Raw genomic sequence first — 12,834 nt, 5'->3', positions numbered from 1 at the left:
TTTGAACATGTTAAGTTGGGAAATAGGAATTGCTTTTGCAAAGTTAAATGCAATCCTAAAAAGGCAAGCAATGAAATTGTACCAAGTTCATTTTTAATTCCTAGCAAGAAGGTGTCCAGATCATACCAGTCACTGGCACCAGTTGTTATGCTGGTAGACAGCAGCAGGCAGCAGAGAAGCAAAAGGATGAACAGACATGAAGAGTGAGCTGATTTCTACTGCTCATATATTGGAAAAAAATAGAATGATAGAAAAGGTAGGAAGAGAAGAGATATCAGGAAATTACTGAAATATCTCATTCTATGAAAGAGAAGGCTAAATGATGAAACACAGTAATAAAATGAAAATAAGAAGGATATAGTGGCATATTATATATATATATATATATATATATATATATATATATATATATGCTGTTAACAGGTGAAAAAATTGTAGTAATTTTCAGAAATGTGCCATTAATCTGGGTTAGGAATAAAAGCTAAAACACTTCAGAGCATGTTTGGCTTGTAAAATATTTGTCAGGACTATTGCTTTGACAAGCATGTTCATAGTATGCTGTTGGTGTTTTACATCTCTATAACTAAATAGTAAAGCTGCTGTAAAACTGAGCATGAAATAACATAAAATTCTGTAGCCTTCAAATTAAATTCTTTACTAATTTCTCCCTTGGGATTTATAAATAATGTGTACACTAAATTTTTAGAGGACACTGGAGTGTAATACATGCTAATTCATTTTTTCCTTCTTCTCTGGAGAGAACGCAGACAGTTCAAATATAGATTTCAGCTTCTGGTAGACTTTCCTGCTTGGAAAAAAATCCCACCTCCCAAACAGAAGGGACCTTTGCATGCACACACTTGTGACTGTGCATGAATCCTGGCAATAACAATTAGTTTCATTCATCCTGGATTTGGGAGAAAGAGTAAAAGCTAGGAAAAATAGCTAAATCTATTTATTAGTGACCTAAACTGTTGGGGTGGTTTTTGTTTGTTTGTTTGTTTGTTTGTTTTAATAGAAATCACATTGGATAATTTCAAAGGACAAGAGTCTAGTGCAGGCTTTATCCTGATCATAAGAGTTGTTATAAGCAGTTGTCTGAAATACTTGTACCAGCAGTGACAGTCTGGAGCAAATGCTTACTGAGAGTGTTTTCAAAGATAAATTTTATGGGAGTTTTCTATCTCGTTACAAGGCTCCCTACAGCTCCTCCTCGTGGTAAAGCACTGGAAAACGAGGGCAAAGAAGACGTTAAGGTGGCATCCTTTGTACTGGATCAGCACAGATAATCAAATACAATATAAAATCCAAATGAAACAAACCTAATCAAAGGATTCATGCTCTGTCAAATAATTAAGCTGAGTACAGATAAACGAGAGCATTGTAGATGCTTATTTTCCCATAGAACAGTTTTCAGATTGCAAGGTGCAGTGCAATCTGAGTAAGATCAGAAACGTCAGCAATCGGTCACATTTGAAGTATAAATTCTAATGCTGCTTAACTCTACATCTAGGGTTTACTGGTCTTTGGTAATCTGGAACATAGCAGCATCGATGTGTATTTGTAATATCATTCCCCTTATCCCTACTGACAAACACAAGCTGTAATGCTTAAGCCATGCTTCTTTAGTAACTAAAGATTCTTAACACAATTTAAGAAATATAACACATACCCATTGTTTTATAAATAATCATGGTAGCTGTCTTCTTGGAGTAAGGCCATTAGGTGTACTCTAAGTTAATTATAAGGAATTAAATGTAAACTTGAGATAACCTACTAATTTTCTTTCCACCAGTCAACCTTAAAATTATTTTTAGCACCCTTTACTTCACTGTTTATTTGAAGAGTATAAGATTATAGCTAATACAGCTCTATATTCTATGTAATTTACTGCAACCACCCAGTTGCCTGAGACTGTTACCATGGGCCAATACTGCAGAAATGGCACAAGTCCAGCTTTACTTTTGCATAGGGTGCAAGCTGATACAGATGACTTTTGCAGAGCAGGAGCTGTCTGGGTTGAACTGGAAAATTTCTGGAGCAGAAGAATTGCTAATGGCTTTCACTTATATCAGTTGTTGCACTTGTAGTGAAATGGGTTCAGACTGAAAAAGGCTGCACTGAGATTACACATTAGGAAGAAATTCTTTACTGTGACAGTGGGAGGCCCTGGAACTTGTTACTCAGAGAAGTTGTGGATGCCTCATCCCTCTAAGTATTCAAGGCCAGGTTGGAGGGGCTCTGAGCAACCTGGCCTAGTGGGAAGTGTCCCTGCCTATGGTAGGGGGGTTGGAACAAGATGCTCTGCAAAGCCCCTTCCAACCTAAACTATTCTATGACCCAACAATATAGATGCCATGAGAATTCCTGCAAATTTTGAGGCAAAACTGAGGAAACTCCAGATTTGCTTAAGCCCAGAAGAGGTCTGCTGAAAAAAATCATCTGCTTGCCAAGACTAGAGTGTTTGCATTTTTCCCTTGCACTACTGATGCAATTTGTAAACAAGAATGCTGCAAAGGCTAGTCACTGCTTTGCAAGTATTGATTACAAGCAAGCACACTTCCTGATTAAACTTTGGTTTAGTTTTTCCCTTGCTCCATCTTTTTCTGGTATTCTATATGGGATTTCATTCCTATACTCCTCTTGATGGAATGTCTTCAGAAGTGACTGAAATTTTTATACCTACTGAGAGCAAATTAACAGGCATACATCTCTCTTCTACAGATAATTAGAGGAGTTAGGCTTCCTCGGTGTTCTTTGGCTACCATAAAACACAGGAACTGCTTTAAGTATCATAGAAGTGTTACCAATACCTTTGTCATGCTTATGCTTATAGTATCTTTTTAATTGTCCTTTTTGGTCAAGCATTTAATGAAATGCAGTTTATTGATGAAGGTCTGGAAAAACATATTCATCTGTCATGTTGTGATCTGCAGATATGTCCTTAAAACAAACACTTTCGTAAGTCTCTGTTGTACCTGTCAGCACGTTTTATTGCTGTGTCCCAGCAAGTATGGATTACCAAATCAATTCTAGGTTTTTGCACTGTTTTGATTTGCCAGTGACCTCTCCACAAACTCTGCAATTTACTATTAACAGTATTTGTTCTTTAGCTCTAACTTAGGCCAGCAATTATATCAACCTGGCCAGGGGCTGGGTTTAGCACAAGTTGCATTCTTTGCTGCTCCTTTTTCCTGAGGCTGCTTCATTCTGGGTCTTTAATCATTGTCTGTAGAAACTGAGCCTAGGATGGAGGAGGAGAGCAATTCTTGAAGCAATAAAAAGGACATTAGAGCAACACTTAACATGGTCCAAACAAATCTGTCTTGTTTGAGGATAACATTATTTCATGACAGTCCCTTTTCTTTCAGATGAAGTCCAAACCCTTGTAAAGTTCTAGTAGGTGTTTTACTAGGACATTTTTCTTTTCTTTCTAGGCAGATCTGGAAGCTGTCTTCCCCTTGCTCCACATAAAAATGGTAGGACTTGTATCACAGACTGTCAACTGCCTGATCACTTCTTGCTGGATCCATCCAGTTGTTCTTGAATATTTTGAGCAAGATCCCAAAATCCTCTTGATCTCTTTGAATCCCAAACCTCTGTCATCTGCAAGAGTTCAGAATAATTATTCAGTTGCCTTGTGTTTATCCAAATGTCTATATACAAGTACTCTGGTGTCAGCAATTCTGTGATGCTTATCCTCTTATAAAACTAAACCCTTTAAAAATCCCTAAAGTCTAAGAAAGATTATTTGCCACCTGGACTAAGAGAATACTTTCAAAAGGGCTTTGAAATACACTCTGAACCAAAATCTTTTATTTCAATGCACGTAGGTAACTAGATGTCTAGCTGACAAAGTTATTGTATGAATGTTGTAGACAAACAGGTATCCTGGATAGTTCAGCTTGTCTGGCCCTCTCAGTAATGACACTTGTAGCACCCAGTTCCTTTTATTAGATGCCTTTATTCATGTAGTCATGATGGGCATTACAGCAAGAAGAAACATCAAAAATATTAGGCTTCCTAGCCACAATCTCATGAGTAAACAAAGAATGCTTCAGTAAACATGGTCTGTGAAAGTGAATAATTCTGAAAGGTGGTATTACAATTTTCTTGGTAGATGTCATCATAAGTACTGCTGATTCGCTGAAGTGCATACTTCGGGAAGACAGTATCAGTGAAGTAATTAATCCTTCATGATTCCTTTGTGCCTTGAAGCTTTTGTTTCTTGTCTGACAAAAGAAACATTCTGTCTTTGTGTTGTTTCACGTGAAATTTGTCACTTCCTAGAAATTTATTCTTAGCTGGAGTTGTAGCTGCCTTGCTCTTTTGACACAATGATATTGAAACCTCTTTTTGCTGAGAACAGGGGTGCAGCACTTTATTGAATCTGTTTTTTTTAAGTCTAGTTCAGATGTTCAAGCTACATATGAATTTGCAATGTGATTAAAGCTCTGTGAGCTCTTTGGAGACTGTCCCATAAATTAATGCTTTGGAGGAACACTAGGTGGACACCTGGATCTTCTGAAGCTGTGTGAATATTATGTTACATGTTCTCATTTAGAGCAGTATGCACTAAGCCTTCCTTTGTTTCTATTTCCATACCTTTGGCACTTACTGTACAAACCTGCATTCAGTACTATTGTAAACAGCATCAATTACTTGTTAGTGTTATGGCAATAATTGCAGTACTAGTAGGTGCAGGGAAAACACTGACTTTACCAGTTTTGGTGACCATCTCACAGAAGCTGCTCATACGGAAAAGCCACTCTGTACAGCATAAGCCTCTGATCACCCTTATAAATAGACTTGTCACCACTGGTGATTTTATCACTCTAAGGGACTTGATCTTGGCTGTGAAAAGGCAGCACAGTCTTCTGTCTCACATGATGTCCTGGTACAGCTAGAACTGATGGGGTGAGGTATAAAATTGTTGGTCCATTAGTCTCTTTCCCCTTGTGAGTCCTCAGCTGCAATAGCTAGAGTATTACAAGGCAGTAGAGATGTGAGGGACTCTATTCGCAGTGCAAAACAAACACGAAAAGCCAGCCTTGTTAGATGACGCGCAAGAATCCTTTGCTGTTTGCAGAATCCTCTAAAAATGAGCCCAAATTATCTAGCTATTTCTTTTTCACATACATTAAAAAGAAGTCATGTCTTAAAGTGTTTTCTATGAGCATCTCAGAAAAACTAGCAGACCTGTGAAAAAATACTAAATTATGTAAATAAATTCTGAGAGGCACACCTTAAATATTTTGCATGTGCAAGCTACAAGAGCCTTATAGCTGCTTTTCAGATATAATGCTTGTTTCTTAATTCTTAGATCTTTGATAGAATGTCATGGTGTAAAGTGAATGTGGTGAATTTTCCTCAGGAGTTTATTATAGGCATATTTATAATACAGGACTAAATTGTTTAAATTTTGATAGAGTCATGTGGAATACATCCAGATTTCAGAGTATTAGAGATTCTCTCAAGAAACACATGAAGTACAAAATATTATGCAAGTCAGACTTAATGAAAGGTCATTTTTCTTATTATTTATTTGCAGAGGCTTAAAAGTGTTGGCAAATTTATTCACATAGGTGAAAGGCAACTAATTTATTCAAATCTTGCTCAGAATACTGCTGGAACAAAAAGATGTTCCATTCAAAGTACCCCCACAACAAAATGGGTCTGACATATAGACATAGATGAGAACATAGAGTCATTCATCAGTGTTCTTGTAATCCTGGTCTATTTTGATAATGCTTGAATAGATTACATAGCTGTAGACCATTTTCCTAAACATGGAAGCATTTGGGATGAGAGTGACTGTCAGTACCGTTGGACCACCTCTCTGGTGGCCTGAGTAGTCTCATCTCCAGAGGCAAGAATTATTTTGTTGCTTCTCTTCTAAACATAGTGGCATTTTAGGTAGCACTTGCTAAGCTTTGAAAGGAACTCAACTTACCAAATAATTTTAAAAGAAACAGTTTGTGAAAACCTATGGAAAGAGGAACTGAGGCCTTCAGAGACAAACTGTTTTTACTTTCTTCATCATCCATGAAATTGTGCACCTGTGCTTGTGGAGAGTGTGTAATTTTTTTAAAGGTGAGGTTTGTTCTACATGACTGTGTATCACTGAATGCATGATGAAACACTGGTATTCTGGTGTTCCAAAGATTTCAAAAATGAAAAGTAACCTTTCTTTGGGTCCAAGCACCTACTGTAAAAACTGAAGTACTGTCAATTGTTCAGTGGAAGTTAATAAGAATGCTCTTCCTCTACCATGAAGAACAACATCATGTTCTTTCTCATTTGTTTTTCTGTTATTTTTGAACAAAACCACTCAGTATAACAAAGATCAGTTTACTTTCTCTGGCAAAAGCAGCCTGTAACATGGTCATCTTTTTGTGCTTCTGTCTCTCTTCAGAAAGCTGATTATATCTGTAAATGACATTATTGGGCAGTATTTGCATCACACATATTTGAAGAAGATTATTTGGATCAATCTTCTGCTTACTGCAGCTGAAACCACTGTCTTTGGGAAGATGTGAATGGATCAGCTTCTTGAGTCTATCTGAGCTGGGTAAAAAGGATCTAAAATGTCACCTATAAAGATATAAAAATAGAAAAAATTATAAACATGCATTGTTTAGTATTATGGTAAATCTTAGGAACCTCTTTCCTTGTTGTTCTGGGTGCTGAAAAAAAAAAAAAACCACCACAAAACAATGAACAAAGAGCTTTCCTGCCACAAAGAGCTTACAATTTAAGAGACAACAGTGTGTAGAAAGACAGTGAGGCATAAAGAAATAAACAGCTGCCAGTGAATTCATGGGAGACTGGTACAGTTGTCATTGCTGGGTATTTAAAAGGAAATGGATAAGAGCATGGCTTCAAATCCTTGAGTGATCTGCTCTATCAAGAATAAATATAATTATGTGACATGCCAAAATTGGTAACTCTTTCTTGCAACAGCTGATATAAATTCCCCCAAATAATGAAATCCATACAAATACACTGTACAGCCTTTGCTATTTCTTCCATTTTTTGGGAAGGAAAAGAAAATGAACACATTTTCTAGTGCACAGTAAACCTTCCTCTGCAAATATTCTGAGCCCTGGGACTTCAGCATTATAGGAGTGATCTTTACTCTCCGGTGTTGTAAGACTGAGTATCTCAGCCCTTTGAAAACTATGACCTGAGATGATGTCATTTTTTGATGGGGTCAGTGGTAGCTTTGTCCTCAGTGACCATAGAGCAGCAATGTTCAACATCCTAAGTAGGGTGAGGTAGGCAAAGAACAAGGGAGAGATTCAACTTCAGTATAAGACTTTGGCTTATTCATGGGGAGCTGGTGGGTGAGATACTATAGAAGGCATCACTGAAGAGCAAAGGAGCTCAAGTTATTACTCATAAGGAGCAAAATGTTGTCCATGCCAGGACTCAGGAAAATGAGTACATGTGTCACAGCTTGACAAAACAGGGAACATGTGGCTCAGTTCCAAGGCAAAAAGAATGTATGTAAGAGGCAGAAACAGACTACAAAGAAAGACTATAGAGGCTGCCCACAATGGCATAGGTGGCAGTAGGGAAGCAAAAGTTCAGCTAGAGCTGAAACAGATAATAAACATCAAGACCATGCTTACTGCTAGTTTAGCAGCAAAAAGCACAAATGAAAATGACCCATGGCTGAAAGCTCTGGGTAAATTAGTGGCAGAAGATTTAAAAATGCCTCTGTCTTTATCAGCATTTCCCAAGCCTTGTGCCCAGAGACATGTTCAAATAGGAGAGATAGTGCTGGATGGCCAGTTGAGAGTTCACTTGAGAAATTTCAATGCATAAAAATACATGGGACCAGATAGGTCAACCAGATGGGTCAACTTTCCAAATGTTTTGGAAATTATAGCTCAAGTCCCCTTGGAAGTCAGTCCTCACTACATGAAGGAGAAGAAGGTCACTGAGAGGAGACAGTGTGGATTTATCAAAGGTGATATATTTGACCAACCCAATTCATGTTATTATGAAATTACTAGATCTCTGAATGAGGAAGGAGCAATGGATGTTGTCAGGTTTGACTTCAGCAGGATGAAAAAGCCTTGCACAGCACTTTTCTGTTACAGTCTGGGTGGTAGAAAAACTGAAAATTCTAATGGTTTCAGTTAATTCTTCAGTCAATTTTTGCATGTTTCTAGTAGTACACCTTCTGCAAACAGCCTTTATACTGTCCCTTATTCCAGTTATTCCTACCTCTACAATTAACATCAGGAAATTTTTTTTCTCTAAATGTTCAATTGCAGATGTAATGATACGAAGTAGCTACTCTGCCCTAGCAAACAAGTCATCCCTCGTTACTCCCTGTCTCCCTTACTATAGATAGCTATGAGCTTTTTGTTGGATTTTTACCCCTGTTGCCTCCTTTATGAGTTAAATATCATTATTATATACTCTGGTTCCACATGGTGTTGATTCGTGCAACACATTGGTAGCATGCTCTTCTGTGAGCTGCTGTGTTGCTTAAGCAATAATTAAACTCTTACCCCTGTGGTTCATTTTTCCCTACACCAATTTTTCCATTGGTGTCATCCTGAGGTAAACACCTTGATGTTGGTGAATGCAAGTTTGTGTCACCTGTATTGGCAGAAAGAGCCATTAGAAAAGAAGCTGCAGTTTCTCAAAGCCCTCTCTGCAAAGAAGTACTGATCCAATGTTTTGGAGTATGTAACATCCATATCACAAAAAGACGATTCTGTGTCTAACAGCTTAGAGGTCTTAGAGGCTGGCCACAGGGATCTCCACAGTTTGTAACACAGTACTTCAAATATCTATAAGGGCTTAAAATTAGTTTTGTATTTATTACAATTCCTTACATATCCAAGATTTGGTGCAATGGTAGATATTTTTCCTTTTATCTACTTAATAAATGCATCTAAAAATTCCTTTAAGTTTGCTTAAATGAATTAATTGATCTTAATTCATATAGAATAAAGGAACAAAGTATTCATTAATATCTTATTAAAGCTGATTATAAATTAATATTAACTTACTTAAATTGTAGTGTACTGTGGACCCTTGTAATCATTTATGCATTATGTAACAGAATTATTTTTTTGAAGAAAACAGTTCTCTTCTGATGGCCCTTCACTGTAAAGAAAACACAGTATTCATATAGTTCAGAAATGCCTCTTTAGATGCTTCACCTTTAAAGGTTTTCACATTTCATTTTCAGGCTGAACTGTAGCAGCATCCGTGTTTATAAATGTCAGCACGAATTTGTCTCCTAAATTAATTTAATTATCTAAATATCAAAAGTAATTTCACACCTGCAACTCTTACCTAATTCATGAAAGGCAACATAACTATCCTGGCCACAGACTTCCAAACAAACTGTGGCTCTTGGATCCAGTATTATGGACCCAAGTATTATGTACCCTAGAATCTTAGTTTTTCTTTTCTTGTCTTCAGCATATTTGGTGGCTATGTAATAATGTTACTTTAACATCCCAAAAATGTGTTTTAAAAATGCCCATATCACAACATCTAAAGGAAAGAATACTTTAGCATCTCAAAGTATATGAGTACCCCATTTGAAAAATTGGTTGACAGACAGAACAAAAATTGCACTACATCTGCTTCCTGAAAGACCAAATGCAGAGATGTATCACATCACTGTCACAATGGATCATTCTAATTGTGGTGCTCAACAGTGATGTGGTACTGTTATGATTACACTATAAAAGGCTTTTCTGATACCTTCCTATTTTTAACTTTCAGTGACATTTGAAGGAAATTCTATTTTTGTTTTTTTTTTTCAAATCAACATGTTTAACAAAAGGAAAGTTAAAAGAAGGTCTTAACTATGTTGGTTTTCTATAAAGATTTTGGGGGAGGTAGGAGGGAAAGCACATGATCTGGATTTAATTAGATAAGAGGGTTGCTTAAATAAGAATGAAACAGACATTTTTTTTCTGCTTTTATTTTCAACAAGCAATCACAGAGTTTTAAATAAGGGTGAGGCAATGCATCTTCCCAGTCTTGCCCAATGAAAAAATGAGCATTAATTGGCCATCAATAGAATAACCTTGAGGTTAGCAGGAATGCCCTAGCAGGGCACTTGAACACATTAACTGATGATGTTCCATCTGGTCCTGTTTCGCTGCTAAAGGAGATGAGAGTTTATTATCCTCCTCCCATCTCAAAAACCAGTGCTCCTCCCTCTTAATTTCCTTCCTTCCCTGCCTCCCTTCATATATGCCCGAAGCCTCTCTGCTGCTCTAGCTGGTGCAGTAAGAACTTGCCCTTCCTGTCTCAATCTCTCAACCATTGTGCAAAGGAGTAAATCACAGCAGAAACTGACTACCTCTGAATTCATTGTGGGTGGCTCATCGTTTTATTTAAATAAAATCTGCAGGACTTCAAGTACTTCAAAAATCTTACTTCATGTAGGAAGGTCCTTGTGAGCAGACCAAAGCCTTATTTTTTTTGTGAAAGCTGCTTTTAGAGTTATGAAAGTTAAGAAGATGCAAAAGACTTTATAGGAATCTGAGATGCAGTAAAGTGAGGCTGGATACATGAATAAGTAAGATCTATAGTGGGAGGAGATGCTAAAAAAGCTGTGGGACATGTGTTGCAAATAGATCAATGTAAGGACAGTCCTATTTTCCCCAAATTCTTTTAAAGTTTCCTGGAAAAAAACTGCTGTTGTCAACTGACTACCACTGTGGTAGGAAAATGCTGTTTCAAAATCCATCTGGATCTGTAGCTTGCTGATATCACAGATAACAACACAGCAATCTTCAAAGTAGTCCCTTGAGCCACTCTTGTCTGCAGGCTGCATCTAGAGTACAGACATTAGCTGTGTAGCTGCTCCAACAGAGGTTCTGCACCACGTTTTCCTGCTGTCTTGGGTGGGTTTTGGCTCAGGTTTTTACAGACCAAAGTTAAAAATGTCCGTTCTTAATTTACTCACTCTCCTTTGACATTTTCTGTAAAATTGTTGAGGTTGTTCTCATGAGAGTAGTAATTGCTACTTCCTGGAATGAACAAGAGGTCTCCTTAACACACCAATGCAAACTGATGCTGTTCTTAAATGTGGGATTCATTCACTTTTACTTCAGGTACAGTTTCGTGATGGAGCTGTGTCTGACAGACACAAAGGAAGCAATGGGGTAAGGGATCCAGTCCAGCTTTCTGAGTGGTGATGAGGCAAAAGACCAGGCTCAGATGGTTTGAACTTTATTATAAGCAGTATTTCTCCAGACACTCAACGTTCTCAGCGTTACTGAGACTGAAGGTGCTCTGTGTTGTAATAGAGGTCACAGGCATTTCCCTGTTTCCTTTTTGTTACTGACCATGGTTCTCTGTTGTGCCCGCCTGGAATCCCAGTAACCTGGCTTCTAATACACTCTTGTCCTCTTTGCAGGCCTACTGGTTCCTGGGGGCTCTTGTTCTACTCTACAGCCTGTACATGAGAAGGCAGGAGGCAGAAACAAGGAGTCAGTCTGATGGGGAGTAACCCAGTCAGTGTAAGTTTGGAAGTAAATTCCACAGAATCAACGAATGGTTAAGGTTGGAAGGGACACCACCCACAGAGAGATCCAGGAGGAGCAAAAGATGGAAGTATTCAGCTCCCTGTCTTGTTTTCTAAGATTTGAAACTCTTTCTGAGGGCTTTTGGTGAGTTTCAAGGCTGAAATATTTCCCAGCTTCCTCCTGCTGTAGCTTTGACATGGTATATTGGTGTGTCCTTCACTCGCACATGCCAAAGATCATTTGATCATTCCTGCAATACATCAAGGCTGGTTAAGAAATGCATGAAATATGATGCTTGTTATGACACTTAGAGCTGAACTGTCCTTGGCAGCTTCTTCATGTGCTGTGTAATTTCCATGTACCTCTGAAGAAAAAAAAGTAAAAGAGAGACAGAGAGACTGGTTTTCTGCCAGGATATCTAGGAAGAAAAGTGTAATATGAATCAAGAGGAAAAAACTTTTTTTTCAAATAAAAATGTGGAGTTGGTACTGGACTCCAAAGGGATGATTGTGGTCTCACCTGCTCATTTTACACTGCCACCAGTTGAATTACACATCACTGCTGCTGGTAGAAGTGTAATCAGGGCCAAGACTGTGAGAGCCAGAGGACTTTATAGTAGATTGTCCCATGGTTGCAATCAAATTATTGTTTAGCTTTCCAGGAGTATTAATATTTTTGAAGCCAATCTAAGGCCAAATTCTTTGGCTTCCCCAGTTCTTTGACTTGTCCTCCAGAAAGATTATATAAATGCAACTAAATAGAACAGCATGTACTCAGCTCAGCTATGGAAACCTCTAATAACTGTATTTTATATGAATAGTTTTATGAACAAATCATAAACTAATTTGTGCCCTTGCATCCTTTTTGAGAAAGCAAGAAATGGAATATTGCAGATATTAAGTATTTGTGCCTTCCCCTAAGTCAACTGCAGCATGTTTAAAGTATGGTAAACTTCAAATGTTATTTTGTCTCCCCAGTTGCTAGTTGGCAGTGAATGCCTTTAAGAAAAGCATCGCGAAATTCAGTCACTAAAAGTCAAGTGTACTAATGTTTTGTAAACTGCAGGACTAATTTGAGAGGACAGGGTTCTGCAAACAAACTTCAGACACTGAAAGAAATCTCCCACCTATAATTGCAAAGCCTGATATTCATTAATAAGGAGGGGACTTGAGACAGTCCATTGAGTATTTTGTAAAGATAAATCCACAGCCTTGTAAAGGATCCAAAATTTTATACTCCTCAGTTTTACTGGAAATTTTTCTCTGCCAGATGAAGTCTAGGTGTTCTTTTTGAAGGAACCTCACTTAGTAAGTTTTGT

Source organism: Vidua macroura, chromosome 1, assembly GCF_024509145.1.
Source record: "Vidua macroura isolate BioBank_ID:100142 chromosome 1, ASM2450914v1, whole genome shotgun sequence".
In the NCBI taxonomy this organism is placed as follows: Eukaryota; Metazoa; Chordata; class Aves; order Passeriformes; family Viduidae; genus Vidua; species Vidua macroura.
Note: the sequence above shows the minus strand (reverse complement) of the source record.